The 26991-nt window shown below is 43.1% G+C and overlaps 1 protein-coding gene across 10 annotated transcripts in view; it reads right to left on the minus strand.

Annotated features, from left to right (window-relative positions):
• LOC103115819 (lipoma-preferred partner) overlaps window positions 1-26991 on the minus strand; it is a 474645-nt gene that overhangs the window by 397551 nt on the left and 50103 nt on the right. For 9 of the 10 annotated variants that reach the window (XM_060198522.1, XM_060198525.1, XM_060198523.1 and 6 more), the window contains one exon: window positions 22334-22459. The gene's annotated coding sequence lies outside the window, so the exon portion shown is untranslated. Of the gene's footprint in view, window positions 1-17949; window positions 18105-22333; window positions 22460-26991 lie in introns of those variants that run through there. The other variant, XM_060198524.1, reaches the window with a different exon arrangement.

Genomic DNA, 26991 nt, shown 5'->3' on the forward strand with positions numbered 1-26991 from the left:
GTAGTAGATCTCACATCTTGTAGTTCTAGCTCTTTTTTATTTATTTATTTATTTATTTATTTATTTATTATTGGAAAGAGACAAAAATTGAGGGGAGGGGGAAATAGACAGGGAAAGAGACAGAGAGACACCTACAGCCCTACTTCACCACTCATGAAGCTTCCCCACCTGCAGGTGGGGACCAGGGGCTTGAACCCAGGTCCTTGTGTACTCTAATGTGTGCACTTAGCCAGATGTGCCACCACTTGGCCCCTAGTTCTTTTTTTCTTTTAAGATATATTTCTACATTGATGACATAGCAAAGAGACAGAGACAACCAGGACATCACCCTGTCACGTGCAATGCCAGGGATCAAACACCGGACCTCATATTGGTACGACCAATGCACTAACCACTATACCACCTCCTGGATGGCTGATGCCCTAGTATAGATCCTCATCTATAGTACATGAAATTTTAAAAATGAAGAAGAAAAACTAAGAAATGTGTCTTTTATAGATGGAGAAATGCATAAACCAGATAGACTAAGCCTTCCAGTTTTCTTTTTATACTTATATATCATTTCCAGTATATTAACTAGTTCAGTCTCCAAATAACCATACAAGCTCGAAGTTGAAAGTGTCCTTAAAAGTGAATCCACCTTAGGCTCACCAAAATATGTCACCTAGAGAGTGCACCCGATTTATAACAGGTGCAACCCAGCTTCCATCCCAAGCCTCCACTGACTGCACTCGGAGAAGCTTCCTTCCATTCTTGGGTATCTCTCCTCACCCCAGTTTCCTGACTATCTGTCTCTCTTCCTATCTGAAAAAGTCTGCCTAAGCAGAGAAATGCCAATGACATGGGGGAGGGGAGGGAGAGAGAGAGAGAGAGAGACTGGGGGTTTGGGGTAGAAAGAAATTCTAAGTGAAAGAAGCAGCATCTGGGAACCAGAATAGATAAGTGATTATCTGAAGAGCCATCAGATGATAGGTACAGTGTGGACCTATATCCTTATAGTAGTCTTATAAGCCATTATTAAATCACTAATTAAAAAAAAAAAAGAGGTGGAAAAAAGGCAAACTGCAAATTAAAAGGAGGAAAAAAAAAAAAGCTCCCACCCTCAGAGGCATGCTGTCCTAGGCTTGCCCCAACTAGACCCAGTTACAGCCCCAGCCCCTTTGACAGAGGAGGACACAGAGTCTCACTGGGCAGAGGGACTTACCCGAGGTCACATCATCAGGTTTGGAGCAAAACCAGGACTTAAAGGCCAGGCCTTTAAACACTTGCTTCAAAGTTCTCATAGTGCAGCCCAATGGTAGGGAGAACTTAATTAGGAAAATGAGGATGATCTCAGCAAAGCAGTGAGCTGCCAGAGAACAAGTGATCTCCAAGAAGATTAGAATTCTTCCAGCTACCCCATTGAAATGAGAGAAAGGTGCAATTTCCAAATGGCGAGGCAATGGCTTTTTAAGAAGCCACGGCTGGACTCTGGACAGTGAAACCTCATACAGAACAGAAAGACAGCCCCCACCCCTCCGCCGCAGGAAACTAACCCTCTACTTGCAGGGTGGGACACATGAAACAGAACCATTTCTACAAAAGCAGCAAAGGGCATCTAACTTCCTGGATTTCTAAACTTTACGGAAAGGCAAAGCTCTCCACCCTAGGCCCTGGGGACATTGCTCACACACTTGCCAGCTTCCCTCTGTGCTCAAATGAAAGCAGTCTCCTTTTTCCAGAGTCAACTTCTCGTGCAGTAATTTTTTCCCCCTCTTTTCCATAAAGAGAACAAGCAGCTTTGCTACAGAACCGCTGTGAAATGATTGAAGTTCCCATGCAAACAAACCATTAGCAGAGTTCAAATGCAATTTAAATTACCAGTTGTTGAAGTGCTCTTCAATTTCATGGTAAGTTTCCAAGGAGAATTACATGCTATATACTATTTAATTAGTTGTTTTCTATTTTTTAACATCCATTTATCCCCCCCACACCTTTATATTTCAAAAATGTCTAGAAAAGCATCCCTTTAAAAAATTATACATTGTTGAATAGATTAAATCTAAAGATTGAAAAGTATCAGAGAAACAGCTGCAGGATTACGCAGCTCAGTTGAAATTGATGGTTTTGACACCACGAAACATGCAGAATTTTAAAAATCTCAGGAATACCTCCGAGTGTTCTGATTCTTTATGGAACAGGCCCTGAAAGGTAAAGGAAAGGTTGGCCAAAGTCTTCTCTCTGGTAAGTGATTCAAGATGAGAGTCATTGCTCCCACCCACCCCCCCAAGAAGTCCTCTACAAATAGACCCCTGATCCCAAAGTAGAGTGAAGCAATAGCAAGCATCTGAAAAAGGAGACAAAGAAGTCAAGCTTGATGAGTGTGTATAGTCAAACGGGCTTAAATTAAGCAGACATTTGACAGGAAAAGGCAAGACACTCGTATCGATTCATGAAGCAAGTTTTGGGACATCAGGACTGCAAAAATACCTACCACTTTAGCTGGGTCAGAATTAGTGGTGGTTCCTGGAGGAAGAGGAGAAAAGATTAAAAATAGTAGTAATAACAATAAAGGAAGGCCTTGTCACATCTGTAAATGGGAAGGAGTTCTAAAGATCATTGTGGAGGAAGTCTAAGACCTAAGATATCGGACTTGAGATAAAGAAAGGACTACAAAAGCTAAGGGCAAGATAAGGATAAGGGCAAGAGACTGGCTCACTTAATGTTAGCTTTTGTGGTCAATACCAGATCACCCCATCATCTGGGGCTCTAGTTAGGGAATCCTTGGATCCCCACATAGATATGATGGGCCTGCACCTCTAATAGATCCCTCTCTCCACCATTACCGGTCACTTCCATCAGAAACATCAGCATAACCCCTTGGGGACTTATGATGAGGACACTGCCCTCACTATCAAGTAGCAATGGTAGGGACCCCCTGCTCTCTGAAGTGGTCATCCCACCCAGCCACAAGGAAGACTGGTCCTGAAATGAGTGCAGCCTAGAATGTTGCCAGCTGTGACCATGGACTACAAGCTCAGACTGACAGGGACATAGAGGCTGCACATGCTCCTGTGCTAAAGATAAACATATATGGGCCTAGGTCAGACTGATGTAGTTAATGGTATTTATACACTTTGCTCATGTTTGGGAGCTATTCTCTACCCTAATCCAACTTTCTAGTCCTATTCTAAACTCTGACTACACCTTTCCAGACAATATTTTTAGTCCACTTGAATGTTAACTATCAGGCTCAGGCAAAAATTACTTAAGTCATGGGCCCCTTGGAACACACCTAAAATAGACTTCCTAGCTTCTTCCAAAATGAAGATCCTTAATTTCATCTCCTCTGTTCCTACCTATTTATTAAACAACAAGTTGCAGATGCTATCATGAGTCCATCCTGGCTTCCCGGGGAAGACAACCAATGTGTCCTGGCACCTCACCTCTCTAGAGCCCTACCCCATTAGAGAAAGACAGAAACAGATGGGGGGTATGGACTGACCTGCCCTTATTCATGTCCAGCAATTACAAAGCCAGACCTTCCACCTTCTGCACTCACTCCATCAAGAATTCTGGCCCATACTCTCAGAGGAATAAAGAATAGGGAAGTTTCCAGTGGCGAGAACAGGACATGGAACACTCGTAGAGACAACTGTATGGAATTATACAACTGTTAAATTACAATCTTGTTAATCATTATTAAATTACTAATGAAAAATAAATAAAAAGATATTGGTCTCAGTAAACTCCAAATAGATCAAGGATTTGGATATTAGACCAGAAATGATCAAATAGAGGAAAATATTGGCAGAATTCTTTTCTAGCTAAGTTTTATAGGCATCTTCAATGGTACAAATCCAATTGCAAGGAAGACAAACAAATATAAACCAATGGAACTACATCAAATTGAAAGGCTTCTGCACATCAAAAGAAACCACCACCCAAACAAAGACTTTTTACAGAATGGGAGAAGATCTTTACATGTCATATACTAGACTAAAGGCTAATAGCCAAAAATACAGAAAAAGTTCACCAATCTGAGCAACCAAAAAAAAAAAAAAAAACCCATCCAAAAGTGGAGGGAGGGTCTGAACATAATATTTACCAAGGAAGAGATCCATAAGACCAACAGACATATAAAAAATGCTCCAAGTCATTGATTGTCAGAGAAATGCAAATAAAGACAACAATGAGATACCACTTCACTCCTGTGAGAATGTCATACATCAGAAAAGGTAACAGCAGCAAATGCTGGAGAGGTTGTGGGGTCAAAGGAACCCTCCTACACTGCTAGGAGGAATGTAAATTAGTCCAACCCCTGTGGAGAGCAGTCTGGAGAACTCTCAGAAGGCTAGAAATGCACCTGCCATATGACCAGTTCCTCTCCTAGGAGTATAATCTAAAGAATCAAACATACCCATCCAAACAGATCTGTGTATTCCTATGTTCATCACACAATTTGTAATAGTCAAAACATGGAAGCAACCTAAGTGTCCAACAACAGATGAGTGGCTAATAAAGTTGTAGTATATATACACAATAAATAGTACTCAGCTATCAAGAGTGATGAATACACCTTCTTCATCTCATCTTGAATGGAACTTGAAAAATCACATTAAGTGAGATAAGCCAGGGGAAAAAAAATGAATATGGGATGATCTCACTCACAGACAGAAACTGAGAACTAAGAACAAAAAGAGAAAACACAAAGCAGAACTTGGCCTGGGTTTGGTGTACTGCGCCCTGGGTTTGGTGTACTGCGCCCTGGGTTTGGTGTACTGCGCCAAAGTAAATTCTGGGGTGCGGGAGTTGGTTTCAGGTCCTGATGGTTTCAGATGCATGATGGTGGAGAAGGACCTGGGTTGGGGGTGAGAGTGTTTTGCAGAAAACTGATTAATTTTACACATATACCAATAACTGTATTTACCATAAACTATTAATTCTCCCACTAAAAGACACTGAAGCCTTATTACTTATTTAATCACCCTGAGCTCGAGCTTTCCAGTTTGCAAAAGAGCTTTAATACCACCTACCTATCAAGATGTAGGTAATAATCCCTGAAATTCCCTAGTCAACATGCACAGCACACACCTAAATATAATATACATCCCTTATCTTCCAAAGTTTCTATGATTGTCAGTCCCATGGTTCTAATTTATGTAGACTACAGCTGAGTTTTAGAAGTCACTTATGTTTTCTGTTAGATGATGCATGTCCCCTCACTAAAAATTCAATCTGCCACCTAAAAAAAAATCATATATCCTTACACATAAATGCATTTTCCAGGGAGTCGGGTGGTAGCGCAGTGGATAAGCACGTGTGGCGCAAAGCACAAGGACCAGAGTAAGGATCCTGGTACAAGCCCCCGGATCCCCAACTGCAGGAGAGTCGCTTCACAGGTGGTGAAGCAGGTCTGTAGGTGTCTGTCTTTCTCTCCCCATCTTTGTCTTCCCCTCCTCTCTCCATTTTCTCTGTCCTATCCAACAACGACAGCATCAATAATAACTACAACAATAAAACAACAAAGGCAACAAAAGGGAATAAATATTTAAAAAAGCATTTTCCTTAAGATAGATTAATTTTGATACTCTTGTTATCTGTTTATTTATTTATGGCACCAGGAACAAACCCAAGGCCTCCCACATGCAGCTACCAGTGCCAGATGACCTTCCCAGCCCTTGTTTACTTGTTTGTTTGTTCTTATATTAGCGATTTAAAAATTATCAACAAGATTGTGGGACAACAGGGGTACAATTCCATATAATTCCCACCACCAAAGCTCTGTATCCCATACCCTCCATTAGAAGGTTCATTATTCTTTATCCCTCTGGGAGTATGGATCAAAGATCTTTATGGGGTACAGAAGGTGGATGGTCTGGCTTCTGTAATTGTTTCTCTGCTGAATATGGGTGTTGACAGGACAATCCATAGTCCCAGCCTGTTTCCATCTTTTCCTAGTGGGATAGGGCTCTGAGGAGGTGAGGTTCCAGGACACAGTGGTGAGGTCGTCTGCCTAGAGAAGTCAGCCCCTATTTTTTTCATTTTTTAATTCTTGGGTGTTGGAAGGAAGGCAAGGAAGGAAAATGAGACAATAAAAACACAAAAGCATTGCTCCACTCACTACCCGTGGAGCTTCCTCTAGCATCACCCATGATACTCCCATATGTGCCAGGGCTTAAACTTAACCACAGTCTTGCACATTAGGGTGCATTCTCTACTAGAAATGATCTTTTTAAATGGTCTTCAAATCTAGCATTGGAAGCACATAGTAATAAAAATCCCAAATAAGTGTTTAAACCTCACTTAAACTTTCCTTCAAACCTACCAGAAAGATTTCCCATTATACACCTAGGAAAAACAAAGGTCAGCATAGTTAGAACAGAGTGGTAAGGCTAGTAAGAAATCCTACAGTCATGACTAGAACTTGAATCTTCAAAAATCAGGTTCATGGCTTTTTTTCACTACTTTGCAACTGCAACTATACTATAGACAATCATTCTGTCAATATCAGGAAGAGTGTTGAATTAAAAAGCATTTGAAATATCAGACTAGACTCAGAAAGAATCGGCCACTTGGGTAGCAGCGCTTTGCCATGTGCATGACTCAGGGTTTGAATCCCAGCCCAAAGGTATTAAAAGTAGCTTTGGTGCCATGGATTGATTCTCTCCCCCTCCCTCTCCCTCTCCCTCTCCCTCTCCCTCTCCCTCTCTCTCTCCCTCCCCCTCCCCCTCCCCCTCTCCCTCTTCCTCTCCCTTCCCCTCCCCCTCTCTCCTTCTCTTCCTCTCTTTCACTGGGGGGTGGGGGGAAGCTGCCCATCTCAGAAGCAGGCACATCCACACTGAATTGCACATTGCTATTTTCTTATACAAAATAAAAAGCTCCGAAGCCTGACATTAAGCAGACGTCTGGGCATGTGGGAAGCAGGTCTGAGAGGGGTTAGCAGTGAGCTGATCTTACGTCAGTTTCAGAACAGAATTCAAATAACTGAGCTCATGATTCAACCAACTATGAGGAACCCTAGCATGAAGTTATGAACACCTCTCTAACACAACTGTTTAGTGACATGTCAAGTGCCCTGCACTCAGAAATGTACTAAACAGATACTTGCAGCACCTCTTATCCCCCCATAAACTGCTGAGTTTGGACTTAGCAGGTATAGGTACTCATTGGCACATATGTTGAGTTTTCAAAGAGTTCACTACCTCAGTGGACACACATTCAGAGATACAAAACATAGTGAAAAGGGTTCAAAGTATCATTTCTGACACTGTCCTTTGGATTGTTTGAGAAACCTCTGTCAGTGATGGGCTCTAAGCTCAGCCTGGATCCCCAAGATTTCCACGTATGAGTGGGAGAAAAACGGGTCCAAGGAATATGCTGTGCTAATGTCTTCAGGAGTTTCTGATCAGAGAAAGTGACTAATCTGGAGAGGCTAGGACAGAGGACATGGAGGGATGTGGTAGGACATGAGGCTGGAAAAGAATGTTGTGGCCAGAACATGGAGGACCTTGTATTCCAAGCTAAAAAAAACTCTGATCTTGGGACTCATGGGTATTGTATTTTGGGAGATGGTGCAAGAGAATGTTAAATAGTGGTGCTTTCACTTTAGGACTAGAATCCACTTCATTGGTAAGTTTCTTTTTCTTTTCTTTTCTTTTTCTTTCTTTCTTTCTTTCTTTCTTTCTTTCTTTCTTTCTTTCTTTCTTTCTTTCTTTCTTTCTTTGTCTTTTCTTCCAGTGTTATCATTGGGGCTCAGTCCCTGCACTACAAATCCACTGCTCGTTGTAGCCTTTTTTTTTTTTTTTCCATTTTATTGGATAAGACAGAGAGAAATTGAGAGAGGAGGGTGAGCTAGAGAGGGAGAGAGAAAGACAGACACCTGCAGACCATCTTCACTGCCCGTGGAGTATCCTCTATGCAAGTGGGGAGTTGGGGCCCGAACCCAGTTCCTTGCTCCAATTCTTGAGCTTAGTACTATGTGTGCTTAACCCAGTGTGCCACAAGCCTGCCCCCTCATTGGTCAGTTTTCAAGGCTAACTAGAGTGGCAATGTCTGAACTAGAGTTTCTTCTGAAGGGGCCATTTTCTCTGTGGCTGCACTTATAGAAAAGTTGGTAAAGCTGGTGGTTTTCAATGTTGCCCCTTCACTGAACCTTTCCTCTACAGCTGGAATTCACACCTATGGATGACGTGGGAGAGAAACCAAGTCTCATATCCAAGCAGGACTTCCACTCTGCCTCCAGACAAATGCCAACACGATACCACTTGATAACTGCAGGTTGAACACAGGCTCTAGTCTCTTTCCTGTCACTGAGGAGCAGGAGTCACAGGTCCATCCAATACGTTGCATCGTATCTCACTTACCAGTAAGGCCTGATGCCATGTTACTGAGGTTGTCAACCAGTGATGAGACTGCAATTAATCACCAGTGAGGCTATAGGAATTTTTTCCCTCGAATGGGACTTTATTTATAGGTCTCGCATGTCTAAGTCACAGGCAACAATAAAATCTTCAAAACAATCCTTTGACTCAGTGTGACTATGCCCATTTGACTGGTAAGGATGAGCTTAACTGACCTGAGGGAACAGCCAACTAGGAAGTATCATAGTCGGGGTTTGAATCCAGTTCACATGCAAATGAGCACCTCTCTTGCCCCATAGTTCACTGCGGTGTGAGTTAACAAAAATAAAGAACAGAACAATCACTCCAAGTGAACAGAACAATTACTCCAAAAATAAAGAACAGAACAGGGGCCAGGTGGTGGCACAACTGGTTGAGCGCACATGTTGCAGTGTGCAAGGTCCCAGGTTCGAGCCCCTGGTCCCCACCTGCAGGGGGAAAGCTTCATGAGTGGTGAAGCAGGGCTGCAGGTGTCTCTCTGCCTCTCTCCCTCTCTACCTCCCCTTTCCCTCTTGATTTCTGGCTGTCTCTACCCAATAAATAAATAAAGATAATAAAAAAATTTTTAAAAAGAACAGAACAATCACTCCAAGCGCATGGAGAAGGTAGACGGTAAGGAGCAGTTGGTGTCCTTATTCAGAAGGTGTCATCAGCGCAGAAATGTGAAAGAGGAGAAGTTCAACAGATTCAGGTGGCAGAAGCTCTGTCGAGCTGAATGAGAAATGATCTAAAGCATGAAGGCAAGAAAATGCAGAGGGTATATAAGGGAAGGGAGGGAATGTAGCTGGCTCAGAGTGGGTGAGCTGGAGCAGCAAGGAGTTCATCTTGGACATGTACTGATGCCTAGTTACGATGAGCCCTGGTTACCAGGAGCAAGAGATTTTGCTTAATGCCAAAAATATGAGAGTAGGAATAAATGCCTCCAAGGGAAACTGGCAATAGATTCAGCTTTTCTTAGGATGCTGAACTCCAGGGCTACCGCCATGCCATTTTAGAACATGAGAAATAAGCTGGGGTCACTAATACAAAGACACTGTTTCTCCCCTATGACTTTGGGGTTAAGACTTCTTTTTTTTCATTTTATTTATTTATTTATTGGATAGCAACAGAGAGAAATCAAGAAAGAAGGAGAGAAGTAGGGAGGGAGGGAGAAAGAGAGACCTGCAGCACAGCTTCACTGTTTAAGAAGCTTCCCCCCATATAGGTGAGAGCTGAGGGCTCGAACCCAGGTCCTCGCACACTGTAATATGTACGCTTAACCAAGTGAGCTACCACTCAGCCTCCTTGGACTTCTTGAGAAGAGTTACTATAGGTCTTTAAATAAATCTCAGGCACTAGCTAGAGCCCCTGTTGAAGTGAGCATGAGAACAAATATGGAATTTGATCACAGAACCCAACAATGTGCACACAGCTCTTAGATTCCCCACCAATCACGAATTAGTTGAGGAATCTTGGGCAAGCCCCTTGCTTTTATCAAAGGCACAGTTTTCTTCATATGTAAGTGGAAGCAATCATAGTGATACAGCTAAATTCTTATGAGGAATAAAATTAATTTGTGAGATTAAATATAAGGGTTCATGTTTCTACATGCCTGCTGGCAAGTTTCAAAATGGCACCCCCACCAACCCTACTGAACGCTACTGCACTGATAAGACTAGTGTAAAACCCGCCCCATCTTGCTGGTGAAGTGTCTAAATCTGGAGTTGTCAACAATTTCCCCCTCTGTTGAAAATGGAGCTCTATTCCCCAGGCAAGTCATTACATCTTTTTGTGCCAAATTGTTTTCATCTTTTAAATGACCCAGTAATCCCACTTTGGGCAATATACATAAGGGAATAATCCAAAAAGAGAAAAGAAGGCAATTTGTTCAGAAATGTTATTCATAGTGTTATTTCTAGTTCTTTCTATATCTCCCTATTATAGCACTTATCTCACTGTGCTGTAATTATCCACTCCCCTTCCATACGCCTCCAAATTATCTTTGAATCAATCCCCAGCACCTAGCACAATGCCTGGCATACAGTAAGAACTCAATAAATGTTTGTAGACTAAATGAATGGGTGATATGGAAGAAATTCTAAAAAGAATGTAAATGAGCAAAACAAAGCATTGTTTTTAAAAGATGGTCTTTAAGAGTTTGGGGGAAAAAAAAACCTGGTAACTATAGACTGCTAACTATTTTGAAGAGTGTCTGAAGAAGCTGTCAGAGAGTCTGTATGATGATTTAGACTCTGATCTCTGGGCATGTCCCGTCTTAGACCAACAAGCTCACCATGGAATACCAAGAGGCCTGGGATCAAGAATATAGTCAGTAATCTTGGATGCCCAACCTAGTCTGACCTCTACCTTACTAGATTGCTTAACTTCTTTGAGACCACTTTCTCCAATGAAAACTGGGGCATTTACACGTTTCATTAAAAGGAATTTCTGGGGGGGGGGAGTGTCAGGCAGTAATGCAACAGGTTAACTGCAAATGGCAAGGACCAAGGCAAGGATCCCGGTTCAAGCCCCCGGCTCCCCACCTGCGGGGGGGGGGGGGGGTTCACTTCACAGGTGGTGAAGCAGGTCTGTAGGTGCCTATCTTTCTCTCCCCCTCTCTGTCTTCCCCTCCCTCTTTCCATTTCTTTCTATTCTATCCAACAATGACATCATTAACAACAATAATAACCACAACAAAGGTAAGACAACAAGGGCAACAAAGGGGGGAAAAAATGGCCTCCAGGAGCAGTGGATTTGTGGTGCAGACACCAAGCCCCAGCAATAACCCTGGAGGCAAAAAAAAAAAAAAAAAAAGAAAAAGGAATTTCTGGGGAGGGGCTCTGAGCTGTTGGTATAGCTGGTTAAATGGACATGTTACCATGTGCAAAGATCCAGGTTCAAGCCCCCAGTCTCCACCTGTAGGAGGAAAGCTACACGTGTAGAGAAAATGGAATTCTATCACGGAATCCAGAGATGTGCGCATAGCTTTTAAATACCCCACCATCACTAATTAGTTAAGGAATCTAAGGGAAGTCACTTCCTTCAATTGAGGGCACAGTTTCTTCATTTGTAAGTAGAAACAATCACAGTTAATGAACAAGAAGCTCTCTTTTTCTCTAGCAATCTCTATCTCCCTTCTCCATCTCAATTTCTCTTTGTTCTATCAAATTAAAAACACATAGTAAACAAAGTAATAATAATAAAAGAATCATGGGGCCAGACAGTAGCACACCCAGTTAAGCGCACATAGTACTAAGAGCAAGGACCTGCACAAGCATCTGAGTTGAGTCCCCATTCCCCACCTGCAGGGGATGCGCTTCACAAGCAGGTCTGTAGGTATCTATCTTTATCTCTCCCTCTTTATCTCTTTATCTCCCCCTCTCCTCTCAATTTTTTTCTGTCCTATCCAATAAAAACTGGAGAAAAAAAAGGCCACTGGGAGTAGTAGATTCATCAACCCCCCAACTGTAACCCTGGACGCAAATGTATGGACCTGTCAACGCTCATGTTCAGAGGGGAAGCAATTACAGAAGCCAGACCTCCCACTTTCTGTACCCCATAATAATCCTTGGTCCATGCTCCCAGAGGGATAAAGAATAGGAAAGTTGGGAGTCGGGTGGTAGAACAGCGGGTTAAACGCAGGTGGCACAAAGCGCAAGGACAAACATAAGGATCCTGGTTCGAGCCCCTGGCTCCCCACCTGCAGGGGAGTTGCTTCACAAGTGGTGAAGCAAGTCTGCAGGTGTGTCTGTTTCCCATCCCTTCTCTGCCTTCCCCTCCTCTCTCCATTTCTCTCTGTCCTATCCAACAATGGCAACAACAATAATAACTACAACAATAAAACAACAAGGGCAATAAAAGGGAATAAATAAATATTTTTAATAGAGTAGGATAGGATAGGATAGGATAGGATAGGATAGGATAGGATAGGATAGGATAGGATAGGATAGGATAGGATAGGATAGGATAGGATAGGATAGGATAGGATAGGATAGTTATTAGGGGATGGGATGGGATGCAGAGTCCTGGTGGTGGGAATTGTGTGGAGTTGTAACCCTCTTATCCTATGGTTTTTGTCAGTGTTTCCTTTTTATAAATAAAAATTATAGAAAAAGATTAGGTAGATAGATAGATAGATAGATAGATAGAAGTAAAAAAAACAAAACTTTAAGGAGTCACTAAGGGCACAAAAGAGTCAGCAAGTATGAACTGAAATGTAAATGAAATAGGAAGGCTGGGAGGGTCCCTTTGACCAGAACCCTCAAGTCAAGATGAAGTCCTAAAGTCCCAGCTCTTCTAGGTTCCAGGAGACCTCAAGCACCTGCTGCAGAGTGGTGGGAAGCTCATGCCAGGGAGTTGACAGCAGACAAGAATCTCTTCAGGAATGTAAGGAACAGTATGTTAAACATGGCCCATAAAGTCAACATCACTCCGAATGTCCCAGAGCCTTGGTGGGAAAGAATGCATTATAAAAATAGCCAGGGAGAGCAAAGGAAGCAGTGTGTTCTTCAGAGCTGCTTTGGGGTGTTCCAGTAGTCCACAGCTAAGAAGTCAGAGACAGGAAACCACTGCCCTCTGGTTCCCTGGCCAGAACCTCAAAGTTAGAAGCCAAAATGGGGGGCACACAGACCCTCTCAGCCTGGATCTGCTGCCCATATGCAGACCAGCTACGTGTATTTCACAAACGTCAGGAAGAAAATATAAAAGTATCTATCTTTCTTTCTCCCTATCTCACCCTCCTCTCTTAACTGCTCTCTGTCTTAGCCAAAGAAAATACATGTACGCCAGCACATTTGATCCACCAACAAAGTGTCATCTCCCTCCACCACAGGGCACTTGCTCCCTGACACCTTTTTTTAATCCTCTCTCCCTTGCCTGATATGGACTGCTGATATGAACTATGAGTTTATTTTTGTTTCACCCTGTGTTTTCCACTGCTTTGTTCCTTAAACCTCACATATAAGTGAGATCATCTGGTATTTATCTTTCTCCTTCTGGCTAATTTCACCTAGCATGATCCCCTCCGGCTCTATCAACAATGTGGTAAAAGACAAGATCTCACCCCTTATTATGGTGAGTAAGATCCCATTGTGTATGTATGTGTGTATATGTGCACACACGTGTGTGCTTATGAATATTCAGTGTCCATAGATCTCTTTGTATAACTATTTTGTGTATGTGTTCTCCAGATACATACCCAGGAGAGCAATTGCCAACTGCATGGCAGGTTTATTTTTAATACTTAAAAAAAAATCTTCATACCATTTTCCATAGGGATGGAAGCAATTTACATTCGTGCCAACAGTGCAAAAAAGTTCCTCGTTCTCCACATCCTGCCAGGACTTGTTTCTATCTCTGTTGCAATGGATGTTCTCATAGGTGTGAGGTGGTATCTCAGGACTGTCCTGAACCGCTTTTCTCTGATAATAAGTGCTGATGAACATTTCTCATGTACCTGTTTGGCCAGCTATACGTCTTTTAGTTTGTTTGTTTGTTTGTTTATTGATTGGATAGAGACAGAGAAATCAAGAGGAAAGGAGAAACAGAGAAGGAAAGAGGGGGCCAAGTGGTGGGACACCTGACTGAGTGCATGTCACAACATGCAAAGACCCAGGTTCAAAGCCCCCAGCTCCCACCTGCAGGAGGAAAGCTTCCAAAGTGGTGAAGCAGGACTGCAGTTATCTCTCTGTCTCTCTCCTATCTCCCCCTTCCTCTTGATTTCTGGCTGTCTCCAGCCAATAAGGAAAGATATAAAAAGAGAAAGGAGAGACAGACACCTACAGCACTAGTGATACACCCCCCACCACACACACACACACACACACACACACACACACACACACACACATAAAGACTGGAGGCTTGAACCCCAGTCCTTGTACAATATCAAATGTGCACTCAACCAGGTAAGCTACCACCAGGCCCCACTGTATATGTTCTCTAGGGAAGTGTCTATTCAGAACTTCTCTCCATCTTTTGTTGTTGCTGTTCTTGGTAAACTTTGTGAGTTCATTATACATCTTAGTATTAGCTTTTTGTCCAATAGAACAAATGTAGGTTTGAGAGAACTTTCTCTGCTCTCTAAGAAACTATTAATATTTGCCTCTTAATGATATCAACTTCCCCAAAACCAACCTTCCCTCCCCAGAAGCAAAGGATTCATCCCCAAGCTGATCAGAAACTCAGCTGGCCTCAAAGAATTAGTTATTATGGCCATTCAACATCCTGCAGACTGATAGAGTGATGCTTTGTTGGTCTCATTAAGAGAAAGAAGTGTGTGGGGTGTAGGGGTTGAGGTGGTTGGCAGTGGTGCATCAGGTTAAGTGTCAGGTTAAGCACCAGGATCTGGACAAGGATTCCGGTTCAAACCCCTCCTACCCAACTGTAGGGAAGATGCCTCACAAACAGGAAGAACGTCTTCAGGTGTCTATCTCCCTCTCTCTCTCTATCTTCCCCTGCTCTCCCAATTTCTCTCTGTCCTTTCCTAAAAATAAATAAATAAATAAATAAAATTTTAAAAATCAAAAATCGCCTCCAGGAACAGTGGATTTGTGGTGGCAGCACAAAGCCCCAGTGATAACCCTGGAGGCTATAAATAAATAAATAAATAAATTTAAAAATCTTTACAAATGAATTAACAGTAGAGGTGGAGAGGGACATTGCATGCAGAGTTTTTCACTGTCAAGGATGAAACTCAAATAAAAGGTCTCCACTATTCAGTTCTCCCTCTAGGACAGATTATCATCCCCTTTTGTGTAAATAATAACAGCAATTAATAAGATAATATTAATAATAAGAAGAAGAAGATGCAGTCCGCAAAGTATATCAGAAAACAGTAGCGACTAACAACTTTTTGGTCAATACTGGATCACCTCATCCTCTGGGGCCCTAGTAAGGGAGTCTTCGAGTTCTCACACATATATGATGGGCCTAGACCTTTAGTAGATCCCTCTCTCTACCATCCCTGGTCACTTTTATCAGGAACATCAGCATAAGCTCTCTTATGGGCCTCTCCAGGACTTCGCCCTGACTATAAAGTAGCAATGGTAGGAACTGTCCCACTCTCTGAAGGGAGGTATAGTCAGCCTACCCTCCCATTTGAAGAAGACTGGTCCTGAAATAAGTGTAGCCTAAAACATTGCTAGCTGTGACCATAAACTGCAAATTCAAGCCAACAGGGACTCAGAGGTTACATAGGCTCCTATGCTATATATGGGTCCTGGGTCAGGTGGATAAGATAAACAGCTAATTTTATTCATAGATTTTTCTTCAAGATTGGAAGCTACTCTCTGCCTTAATCCAACTTTCTAGCCCTATTCTCAACTGTGACACCATCTTCTCAGACAATATTTTAGACCAACTCCATGCCAGCTATCAAACTCAAGCAACAACTATAAGTCATAGGCCCCTAGGAACATACTTAAATTAGACTTCCTCAATTCTTAACACTCTAAGATCCCTATTCTCATCTGCTCTATTCCTACATTTTTGATTCCTGTTCATTAATCATTTTTGTCCTGCTTTTAAATCTTACCACCTTTCAGCATGCAGTTGAATATGTTATCATGATTCCATCCTGACTTCCCTAGGCAGAGGACCTCATCAATGTGTCCTGGAACCTCACCTCTCCAGAGCTCTACCCCACTAGGGAAATATAGAAACAGGCTAGGGGGAAGGGGTATGCATTGACCTGTTAACATCCATGCCCAGAAGAAAAGCAATTACAGAGCCAGAACTCCCACCTTCTGCACCCTAAAAAGAATCTTGGCCTATACACCCAGCAAGGGGGTGGGGGTGGGGGTGGGGGGGAGTGAGGGAATTATAGGGGAAGATGACCAGAGGGATCTAAACTCTAACTCCATCAGGACCTGAAGAGAGAAAAGGAGAAAGGGAGAGTCATTTGGATGCTGTAATAGGTATATGTGTAACTTGGAAAGGAAGAGAAGATGGGACCTTAAAAAGGGGGTGGGGAGGAGTCGGGCGGTAGCGCAGCAGGTTAAACGTACATGGTGCAAAGTGCAAAGAACGGTGGAAGGATCCCAGTTCGAGCCCCTGGCTCCCCACCTGCAGGGGAGTCACTTCACAAGTGGTGAAGCAGGTCTGCAGGTGTCCATCTTTCTCTCCCTTTCTCTGTCTTCTCCTCCTCTCTCCATTCTTCTCTGTCCTAACAACAATGACATCAATAACAACAATAACTATAACAACAATAAAAAGACCAAGGCCAAAGAACAAAATGGGAAAATAAATAAATAAAAGATTTTTTTAAAAATTTTTTTAAAAGGGGTGGGAGCAAGTCGGGTGGTGGTGCACTTGATTGAGTACACATGTTACAGTGTACAAGGACCCAGGTTCAAGACCCCAGTATGCACCTGCAGGGGGGAAAGCTTGGCAAGCAGTGAAGCAGGACTGTAGGTATCTGTCTCTGCCCTTTTCTATGACCCTTCCTCTCAATTTCTGGCTGGCTCTATCCAATAAATAAATAAAAGTAATAAAAAATTTTTAAAGGGCAAATATGTACAAATATAGACAGATGGTGATATAAATGATAGTTAACCCACATTTGCAACCTTGGGAGAACTGTTGTAGCTTCCAGTGGAGGGGATGGGGATAAAAAATTCTAGTGGTAGAAAAAGTGAAGAATCATACCCCTGTTATCTTGTAATTTTGTAAATCAATAATAACAAGCCTCTAGTGTAAAACTTTAAAATAATAATATTAACATTTAAAAATGAAAATAGCAGTATTTTCTCATATTCAAACAGTATTCACATGGTCAGAATTAGAAATCAAAGAAGAAAGCAAAGCAAACAAATTCAAACACCTGAGTCCACATGCCACAACAGAAGGAGATCCGGTCTAAGAGAACTCCATTCAGTCATAATCAGCTAGAACAGAAAGTGAGGACTACCCAGGCATCTCTGAGTCCCAGTGTCCCCTACAAAATGGGCATCTTTTCTGCAGAAAAAAATAAGACCTGGCTTCTAGTTCTAACTATTAAACTCAAACCCTGAAGGCAAGAAACTTGGGCTCCCTGGGCTTCCACTGCCCATACCAATCTGCAGATACAAGACAGAAGAGAAAAACATTATCTAAGACCCCTTCCGACTGTGAGAATCCATCTCATCTATACAGTATTCGAGATATTTGTTCCAGACTGTGGACACCATGCAAATGCTCTATGGCAAAAGCCTGCACACTTGTGAGTCCAGCCATTAGTTCTGCTCTCCAAACTGAGCCTTTGCTCAACCAGTAGCCCCAAATATTCATCGCAGCAATCAGCAAGAAGACAACACTTATCAGAAGACAACAACAATTATCATTCTGTTCAACTCAAAGTAGGCCTCAAGCGAGAGAAGGTATTTATTTTTTCTATATCTACAAAGAGAATTTTTCTTTAGGCAAAGGTAACCTCAAACTCCCACTGTGAGAAGCACAAAGCTTGAAAAGCAACTGTCCACACCCCAAATTAAAGCAGCCACTGCTCCCAGCAACACAGCCCATCAAGGTGCCAACAAGCCACCCTCAGGGCTCCAAGGCCCAGGGCTGCAAGCAGAAATGCCATTCGCTCTGACAATAATGATGTACTCACCACGTCAGGCCCCACAGGCAGCCAGCCCTCCACTGGCCCTCGCTCCCTCTTACACAGCCCAGACCCACTGCGAGGAGGTGGTCCCCGGGGCCCTTGGGGAACAGCACTGAGCAATTCTCTCCACCCCTTTCAGAACAAGGGGCTAAGGAATGGGGGGGAGGGGAAGGATACTGGGACAACTTTGTTTCTGGAAACAAGAATTCAAATCCTGCTTCTCCTCAACCCTGAGTCACCTCCTTCTCTTCTCAGAGATCAGTGTGGTGGATAAACATTTCCAAATATGGAAAAGTCAACTGGAGGATGTCAGAAAAACCACCCTTCTCTGCTCTGGCCCTTGAAGAACATGCCCCACTGAAGACAGAATTCCTTACTCGGAATAAATGATTAACCCCAAAAGAAGTGTTCTGTACACTGTCCTATTACAGGGGGAAGGCTCCCTCCCACCTGAACAAGAAAGAGTAATCTATTAAAGCTGATCTATTTATGTGGGTGGAGGGAAGATATGGATGGGGTTAGGGGTGCATCTGCCAAAACTCTAGTCCATAGTGCCTTTGTGGCAGGTTAGTAATGAAACATTTTCCACCCAAACATCTTAATCCATGACTCCCTTCTGAGAGCTAGACTTTATCATATTCTTCACAGAACATCAGGCATCAAAAGTCCCAGTAAGTTGTTTGCAATCTTAATTTTTGTATTCCATGCATGAATTGTTAATTCCTTTTAGAACAGTAGTGGTGGGGGGGGGTGGAGTCAGGGGGTAGGAGGATGGAATGTCTTATTTAGTTTGTAAAATTAGTTCCAACTCCAGGGGTCAGAAAAGTGTTCAGTGAAATCAGTCAGGAATAAATCTAGTCTAAAATGACTCCAGTCTTTTGTAAAAGAGAAGGGAAAAGGAGAGAGCAGTAAGATACTAAGGAAAACAGACATGGAAAAAAACAGGAGTACTCACTTAAAGCAATTCATAGCTTAGCATCCCTAAGAATTCTATGTTATTTGCTTGTTTGTTTTGTTTTTTTTCTTAAAGCAGAACCTTATTGTCCTGTTGGCTGCAAAGACTTCCAGTAGGTCAGATGAGCCCTTTTTTCAGAATCATTGCTTACTTCCCAGGCTAGGGGTTGCAGCCTGAAAATTCTTTTGTTCTCACCCCCAAAGGAGCTGCATGCAATAAGCAGCAATGAACAAGGAATGAGGCAAGGAAAGCCTAAGCTCAGAGCAATCACTCTTGAAGATTTTGGGAAAAGCTGTTCTCTTACAGCTTATATTTTCTCATCTATAAAATGAGCCACCCATCCGAAACTCTCCAATTATGTGTGCTAAAAGCAGCTTTTACTTGACCTATCCAAATAATCAAGATACATTTATTTTGATCACTTGTCTTAAATGTTTTGCAAGCTTGTTGGAAATTCCTGGTGGGGGGGCAGTAACATGGCTTTATTACTCCTTATGTATATCATGAATGAACACAAATAAAAGTGAGCAATAGATTAAGTGAGAACGTGGGATCAAAGAACTTTCCAGAATCAGAACTCGGTGCAGAATTCTGGCTACTGCCATATTCCATGGGAATCCTAGGGCAGAGCTTACAGATTGTGAAGGGATGGCCCTCATTTATATCTGAGAAGATTAAGTCAGCTATCAGACCTGGTGGAGCTATAAAAAGAAGGTCCCCCTATCAGGAGCCCAGAGTCCTTGTATGCCAATAGGAACGATTTAGCAGAAGAAAAAGATACTGCAGATTGATGAGATACCATAATGGATATGAAAACAACTTTCATATCTGAGGCTCTGAAGTCCCAGATGCAATACCTCAAACTAAGCCAGAGCTGAACAGTGCTATAGTCAAAAAAAAAAAAAAAAAGTCCAAGATGGGAACTCTGAGAACCACAGAGCAAGAACATAGAAATAGACATGCAAGTCAAAATGAAAGAGTCAGTAGTTGCCATCTATTGTGTGTCTTTTATTTATAGTCTTTTTTAAATTTTATTTTATCTATTTTATTTTTGAGAGAGATTCAAGAGAGACAGACACACACACACAGAGAAACATCAGAGCACTGCTCAGCTCTGGCTTATGGTGGTGCAGGAGATTGAACCTGGGACTTAGGAGCCTCAGGCATGAGAGTCTGTTTGCATAACCATTATGCTACCGCGCCCCCCCCCCAGTTGCCTTCTGTTGTGAAAACAGCTATTGGACATCAGTTTCCACCTCTACAAAGGGGCCCTGCATTCCTTCATGTGTGTGCACCTCTCTCCCTTTCAACCACTGAAGACCACTAGTTCTCTGCTCAAAAGGAGAGTACTATCAAAAACTACACCCACCCTGACCCTCTCCTTATAAGTCATCTATGATGGTATCCCTGAAGTCTCCAAAGAGGTGGTGATCACAGTCTCCCTCAGCTGCAAATTTCCTCTTTAAAACAGAAACTTATTCCTTATATGGAAACAAAATCCAGCTTCTTGGCCTTCGACATCAGTTCCACCTCTTACAACCATCCAGATGATCCATGCCTGTCACACTGTTAAAGAATTTTAGTAGGTGACTGTGGATATAGAAGAAAACTATCTGGGATCTAACCATCTCTGGTCACATCACACTACTAAATCCTAATGCATTTGCTGACAATTTGGGGGATCCCTCTCCCCCCACCAAAAAAAAAGGTGTTACTGTTAAGCAACGCCTTCTGCATCTGTCCTGATGGCCTTAAGGATTCACAAGACACACCCTAGTAAATCCCAGTCAGTGAGGAAGGAGAGAGGATAAGCTGAGGTCAGTTCTTCTGCCTCATCACACAGGCCACCTTCTCATGGTTAGTGTATGAAGCTTAAGGATGCAGGTTCCATTCTCAGCAACCCCACAAATAAAACTGTCTCCAAGATGCAAGGCTACTCTAAGGGAGAGAGAAAAAGAGAGAGCGAGACAGAAAGAGAGGAAGAGTGAGAGATCTAGGAAGAGGGCCTTGCCAACACAAGTTTTCTTCAAACAGCAAAGCAGAGTACAGGGGAGACAGCGGGCCCATTTGTAGCTGACAGTGCTTAAGCCCTGACACTTCTAGCACCATTCTGTACCTTGACCTCCAGCACTACGAATCCACTGCTCCTGGAAGCCATTTTTCCATTTTTTTTTTTATAGGACAGGACAGAAAGAAATTGAGAGAAGAGGAGAAGATAGGGGAAGAGAAAAGGTAGAGATACCTGCAGATCTGCGTCACCACTTGTGAAGTGACCCCCTGCAGGTGGGGAGCTGGGGTGTTGAACCGGGCACCTTGCACAGGTCCTGGCGCTTTGTACTATGTGTGCTTAACCCAGTGTGCTACCCCCCCCCAGCCCCCGGTAAAGTACTCTTTTCCTCCACACTTCCAACGGCATGATTTGGATTTGAGATACAAGCAGTGATAGTGCTTTATATAAGTAACAGGCTTTCACGGCTTAGCAACTATTTCCCCCAACCAGCACCATTTAGTCGTTAGTGACAATGAATTCCACCCAATTTAGCCATGGGAACACTGAGGCTCAAAGAGGTTAAGCTAATTCCCAGGGTCACACCAATACAACCTAATAAAAAGAAGACTGGTTTATGAGTTAGACGACTTGTGATTCAGGTCTCCTACATGCTGATGAACTGACTTCAGGCCAACTATTTGAAGTTTTCTAAACCTGCATTTCTACACCAGGAAATTAAAAATTAAAATAGCCCCTCAGCCAACTTCTCAGAGTAGTTATAAGGATCAATTGAGATAATGCGAGTGAAAGCCTCTGGAAAATGAGAAGGCCTTACCAAAGTGTAAAGGATTATTGTGCGATTACTTGTAAATGACGGTGCATTCCATTACAAATACAGAAGGCAGTGAGGTCATTCTCCAGACAAAGAAACACGAGGTTCTGGGAATTAGAGGGAAAGGAGTTGAGGTTCCATGGGGTTATGTCTATATGCTACTGGCTCTGGAAGTTCAAGAGCATCTGTCATGTTTCAGTCGCCACGCCACACAGCTACAAAACTTCTCATGACAAACTCTGCCCTTTCAGCTATAAGCAAATGCCAGGCCAAGGGAAGGTGATGGGGACGTTAGTAAGACCCCCTGAGAATCTCCGTTCCGGAAACATGGCCTGTGATGTTTTCCTAGGAGAAGTTGTTAGAAATGCAGGCTCCAGACTCTCTTGCAACAAGCCCATGGGGAAATAAATGTACAGTAAGGAGCTATTTACCAGAGACTGAGCACTAAGGAAACTCCCAAGCATGAATTAATCAAGGGCAGAGAATATTTCAAGGAGCAGATACCAAAAAGATAGAACTCTCCACAACCCATTAAACCTCCCAGCCCAGCACACAGAGACTCAACCCAGAATTCGAGCACAGCCCACACACTGGAGGATGCCCATTTCCATACCAGAGGTCCTTCTGCGAGTCAGCTGAGATTCAACAGATCCTCCAGGAGGTTGGGAGAATGCAGGCACTGGTCTGGCTTCCTTCAGGCTTCTCCCAGAACATGAGGCATACGATGACTCTTCAATTTCTGCAAAGATTCATGCCATTAATGTCATTTATGGAAGGACTGAATCTTCCCCCAGCAAAGTCATTCCCAAAACTGAAGAGCAAATAGCTCAGTGATCATTTCTTGTTTACATTTTATCTGCTGTCTCCTTGTGCCTGGCATTGGAGAAAAGCACTCAGTTACTTTGTTGCATAGATGTATAAGCACCTGCTGGGAGGATGTGTCTGAATTCTCAGGCACTTCACGGCAACTGGCTATAAGGTGCGGACAAACTCAAGGAGCTCTCAAGTCAAGCAGAAGATAGTGATTTGTAATGAAAGGCAAGATGTGGCAAATTCCAAGAGTTCAGATGGCAGGAGAGTTCATCCCTAAGGGGAGGAGTGAATTCTGAGATCAGATAGTAACTTTAAGTACAAATGGGAAGGGTCGAAGGTGAAGGAGCAAAGAACATTCCAAGCAAAAGGACAAGCTTGAGTTCAGGTAATGAAAAACCATGTCCAGTGAACAGTAAGCACAGAAGATGCTGAGGTCACAGGTACACCAAAGGAAGACACAGACAGAGGGGGGGAGGTAAACAGAGGGGACTCAGAAAGCTAAGCTGAAGAAAGTAATTCTGGGAGGCCCAGCAGTGGGACCATCTGGTTAAGTGCACAAAATACTAAGAGCAAGGACCCACAGAAGGATGAGCAAGAAAGAGAAAGATGAAAATGGGATGGTCCCACTTGTAGACAGAAGTTGAAAAATAAGAACAGAAAGAGAAACACAAAGCAGAAGTTGGACTGGGTTTGGTATATTGCACCCACGTAGAGGACTCTGGTAGAAGAGGGGGTTCAGGTCCTGGTGTACCGTGGTGAAGGATTAGTGTTATGCAGAAAACTGAGAAATTTTACACATGTATCAACAGCTGTATTTACTGCTGACTATAAACAATCAATCCCCCAAATAAAAAATAATTTAAGCTATTGTTATTTAGGGGCTGGGGAGGTGGCTCAGTCATAGAGCACATGCTTTGCATGTGGAAGGCCATGAGTTCAATCACCTGAACTGGCTGGGAGTCAGGCAGTGGTGCAGCGGGTTAAGCGCACATGGCGCAGAGCGCAAGGATCGGGAGTAAGAATCCCGGTTCAAGCCCCCAGCTCCCCACCTGCAGGGGAGTCGCTTCACAAGCAGTGAAGCAGGTCTCTCCCTCTCTCTGTCTTCCCCTCCTCTCTCCATTTCTCTCTGTCCTATCCAACAACAACGACATCAATAACCACAACAATGTTAAACAACAAGGGCAACAAAGGGGAAAATAAATAAAATAAAAATAAATAAAATAAAATAAATAGATGCTCTGGTGTCTAAAACTCTTGCTCTCTTTCTGTCTTAGAAATAAGAGCTGTTTTGCAGATAACTAATAAATTTTACATTTGTGCCAACAACTGTGCTTACTGCTATCTGTAAAGCATTAATCCCCCCCAAAATAAATAAATAAATAAATAAATAAATAAATAAATAAATAGTAGCTTTTTGTTGCTGCCACATTGGTTATTCGGGTTGAAAGTGTCCTAAGCCCCCACAAAAACAAAAACAAAGTGTCCATGAGAACAGTTTTTTTTAATTTATAATGTATATTACAATTTAAGATAAGCTGAATCATTAAACACTTAATGTGGTTAAACACTGGGACCCAGTCTCACTGTGATTTCCTTGTTCCAACTAGAAGTCTCTGTCTCTCACCTGAGTTTTGCCACAGGCTCCCTGCACTTCCTTAAAGTGCTGCTAGGTTAACTTAACCTCACTCCCTCATGGCTCACACAACTGTCCCCTCGCCAGTGCTACAAACCCCACAAAAATTGCTATCCAAGTGTCCCCAGGCTAGTATTCAGGGGCTCCAAAGAAGGCCTGCAATCTGCCTTTCCAGCAACATCTCCCTATTCAAATCACTACATAAAACCCTGGTTCCCGGCACACGTGTAACCACAGCTCCGCACAACTGTAAGAGGCAGCCATGCTAAACTCATGAGTGCTGTCTCCACATTCAAGTACAAAAGCTTTTCGCTGCGCAGTGAGGAAATAAATACCATGAGAAAGTTCTAGGACTGGGATGTGCCTGGTGATGTTTTCACTGCCTCAACCTCAGTCTCTCAGTATCAGGCCCCACCAACTCCTGGTCCACAGATATCCATAGCATGAAAAGAAGAAGCTAACTTCCATATTTCTGTGAAACCAACAAAGCTTTTCACATGCCCCACCTTTGAAAAGGCCCCGTGTCAGGTGTGACCAGGACACCAATCCACTGTACCCACCAGGAAGCGTGTGTGTGTGTGTGTGTGTGTGTGTGTGTGTGTGTGTGTGTGTGTGTGTGTGTGTGTGCGGGGGGTGTCACAGAGAAGGAAGCAGCTGCGCCAGAAGCTAAGGACAAGAGTTTGATTCCTGAGAAGGAGCCCGTAAGGCTATCTCCTGGCAGCAGAGCTGGAGTGCAGTAAAAATAGGCGACAAACAGTGCCACCAGCCCAGCTGACCCTGGGAAGATCACACCCCTTTCTGGAGCCATAAAACAAGGATTTAGGATCCATCCCATAAAGCCCTTCCCTTCCCCCACTCCCAAAAGACTACACACATGAAACCTTAGCGAGGAATCAAAACAAGGTGATATCTTACATTTGCCTGTGGTCAGTGCCATTCCTCCCAGCCTCCAGAGCACATCGGAAAGAAGGGGGACTGGTCTGCATGTCACAAGTCAACAAGGTTCAACAAGACAGAACAGGAAACACTCATGTGACAGCATCTCTGTGCAGACAAGCCAGCCGCTCCTACAAGAACCACTGCAGGCACGGTCACAGCGCATGTCAGCAAATCGCGGTTTGATTGGCAATTTTTAATAAGCCCAACATGCAAGAGCATTAATGCAGACGGCACCTTCCATGCCTATGGCCTTTATGCCCTTGAGGAAGCTCAACAGAAGAGCCCCTCCTCTTGTGGAGATTCTGAAGATGTTAGCATCTCTCTTTGGGGGAGATAACACTGCTGCCTGCCCGCTGCCTGGCCCTATGCTCGTGTGGGTCTAGGAACCGCTATGCTCTCTCCATGCCGTGGCCTAAAGTCCAAATGCAGATGGCTGGAGTTCCCCTGGCACCATACGACACTAGATCTGGTAACCGTCAGCTACCAACTAGTCTCAGTAAAGCGCAAATTGCCAGGAACAAAAAGCATCACTAAAAGTTAGAGAGATAGCATAATGGTTATGCAAAGGACTTTCATGCACAAGGCTTTAGGCACCCAAATTCGTCCCCAGCACCACCATAAGCCAGAGTGGAGCACTGCTCTGGTATAAAAACATAAAAATAAATGAATAGAAACACCAATTTGTCTACTTGATGCCCAGAAGTAAGACATGGCTAGGAAACTGTTTCTTCCCACAAAAACCCTGCACACTATCTTAAGATGGCTTTCCAGTGGCAACAAAATAAGCCCACATGCTTCAGCTATTATCTCATTTCTCAGTAACTCTGACCCAGCCTTTGATTCCAACCATATACTTCCCCTCACTACCTTTTGGCACACAATCCTAATTCAATTGAACTCTTAGATCACTTTGTCCTCTTTATCTGACCTGTGACCTCTGCCAGCTCAAGATCAAATACGCATACCATACACTCTACATCCTTTCAAAGCACACTAGTAGCTCTCAACAGGAGTGAGACGCTCTGGGAAGTTAATTCAGTGAAGTTATTTCACTGAAGTCTCATGTCTAATTCCAGCTTCTCTTGTCTCTGAACTCTAAATGCCAGTGATCATCTGGCCTCCAGCACTAAGACAACAACAGCACCATAATCACAAAGGCCCTGAATGGGATGCTACTACATCCAGTATGGGACTAGTAGTTACTGGGACCCTAGCATCAAGCCTCCTTGCTCCTCAATCTAGTAGGGATTATTTCTCTGAGTCTGCTTGGCCTGCTATCCAGGACAGAGCATGACCTTCCTGGTACTATTCTGACTATGGACTTGATTTTTCCCCTTTCCAATAAGGACTCCTCATGGAAGAATTCATGACATCTCTGCCCATAGTGCCAATTCTAGTCAGCATCACGCTCATCGTAAGTACTTAATAAATGTTTGTGAGCAAATTATGTAAACAAGACAACTGTCCAGGGCATGACGCCCAGGAGAAAATTAAATTGAACTGGAAAATTACGAATCAATCACTGTTGTCAAAACTAGGGAGAACCCAATTCAGAAACAAAACTGGGTAAATGGTCTGCTTTGTGTGGGTATTAATGGTCTATGTCTTATATAAACAAGTATTAATTGGGTTATAATACTTCATTATATTGCAGTATTATAATTAGGCATGCACATAAAATATTTGGGGTTAATGACCCCTGGGCATTTTGAAATGAAGGTGTTAGTGGTAGATATATTCTCTTTATCAGCTTAATTTGAGTTCCTTTTCACTCCTTAAAATGCCTTCCTGCACTGCCAATGCAAATTGCAAAGAAATGCATGCTCCTGACTCCATTCAAGATAGTAAATTAGGCTCCAGCACTCATATGTGACATTTACAAGAAT

The sequence above is a fragment of the Erinaceus europaeus genome, chromosome 9, assembly GCF_950295315.1.
Source record: "Erinaceus europaeus chromosome 9, mEriEur2.1, whole genome shotgun sequence".
Taxonomy (NCBI): Eukaryota; Metazoa; Chordata; class Mammalia; order Eulipotyphla; family Erinaceidae; genus Erinaceus; species Erinaceus europaeus.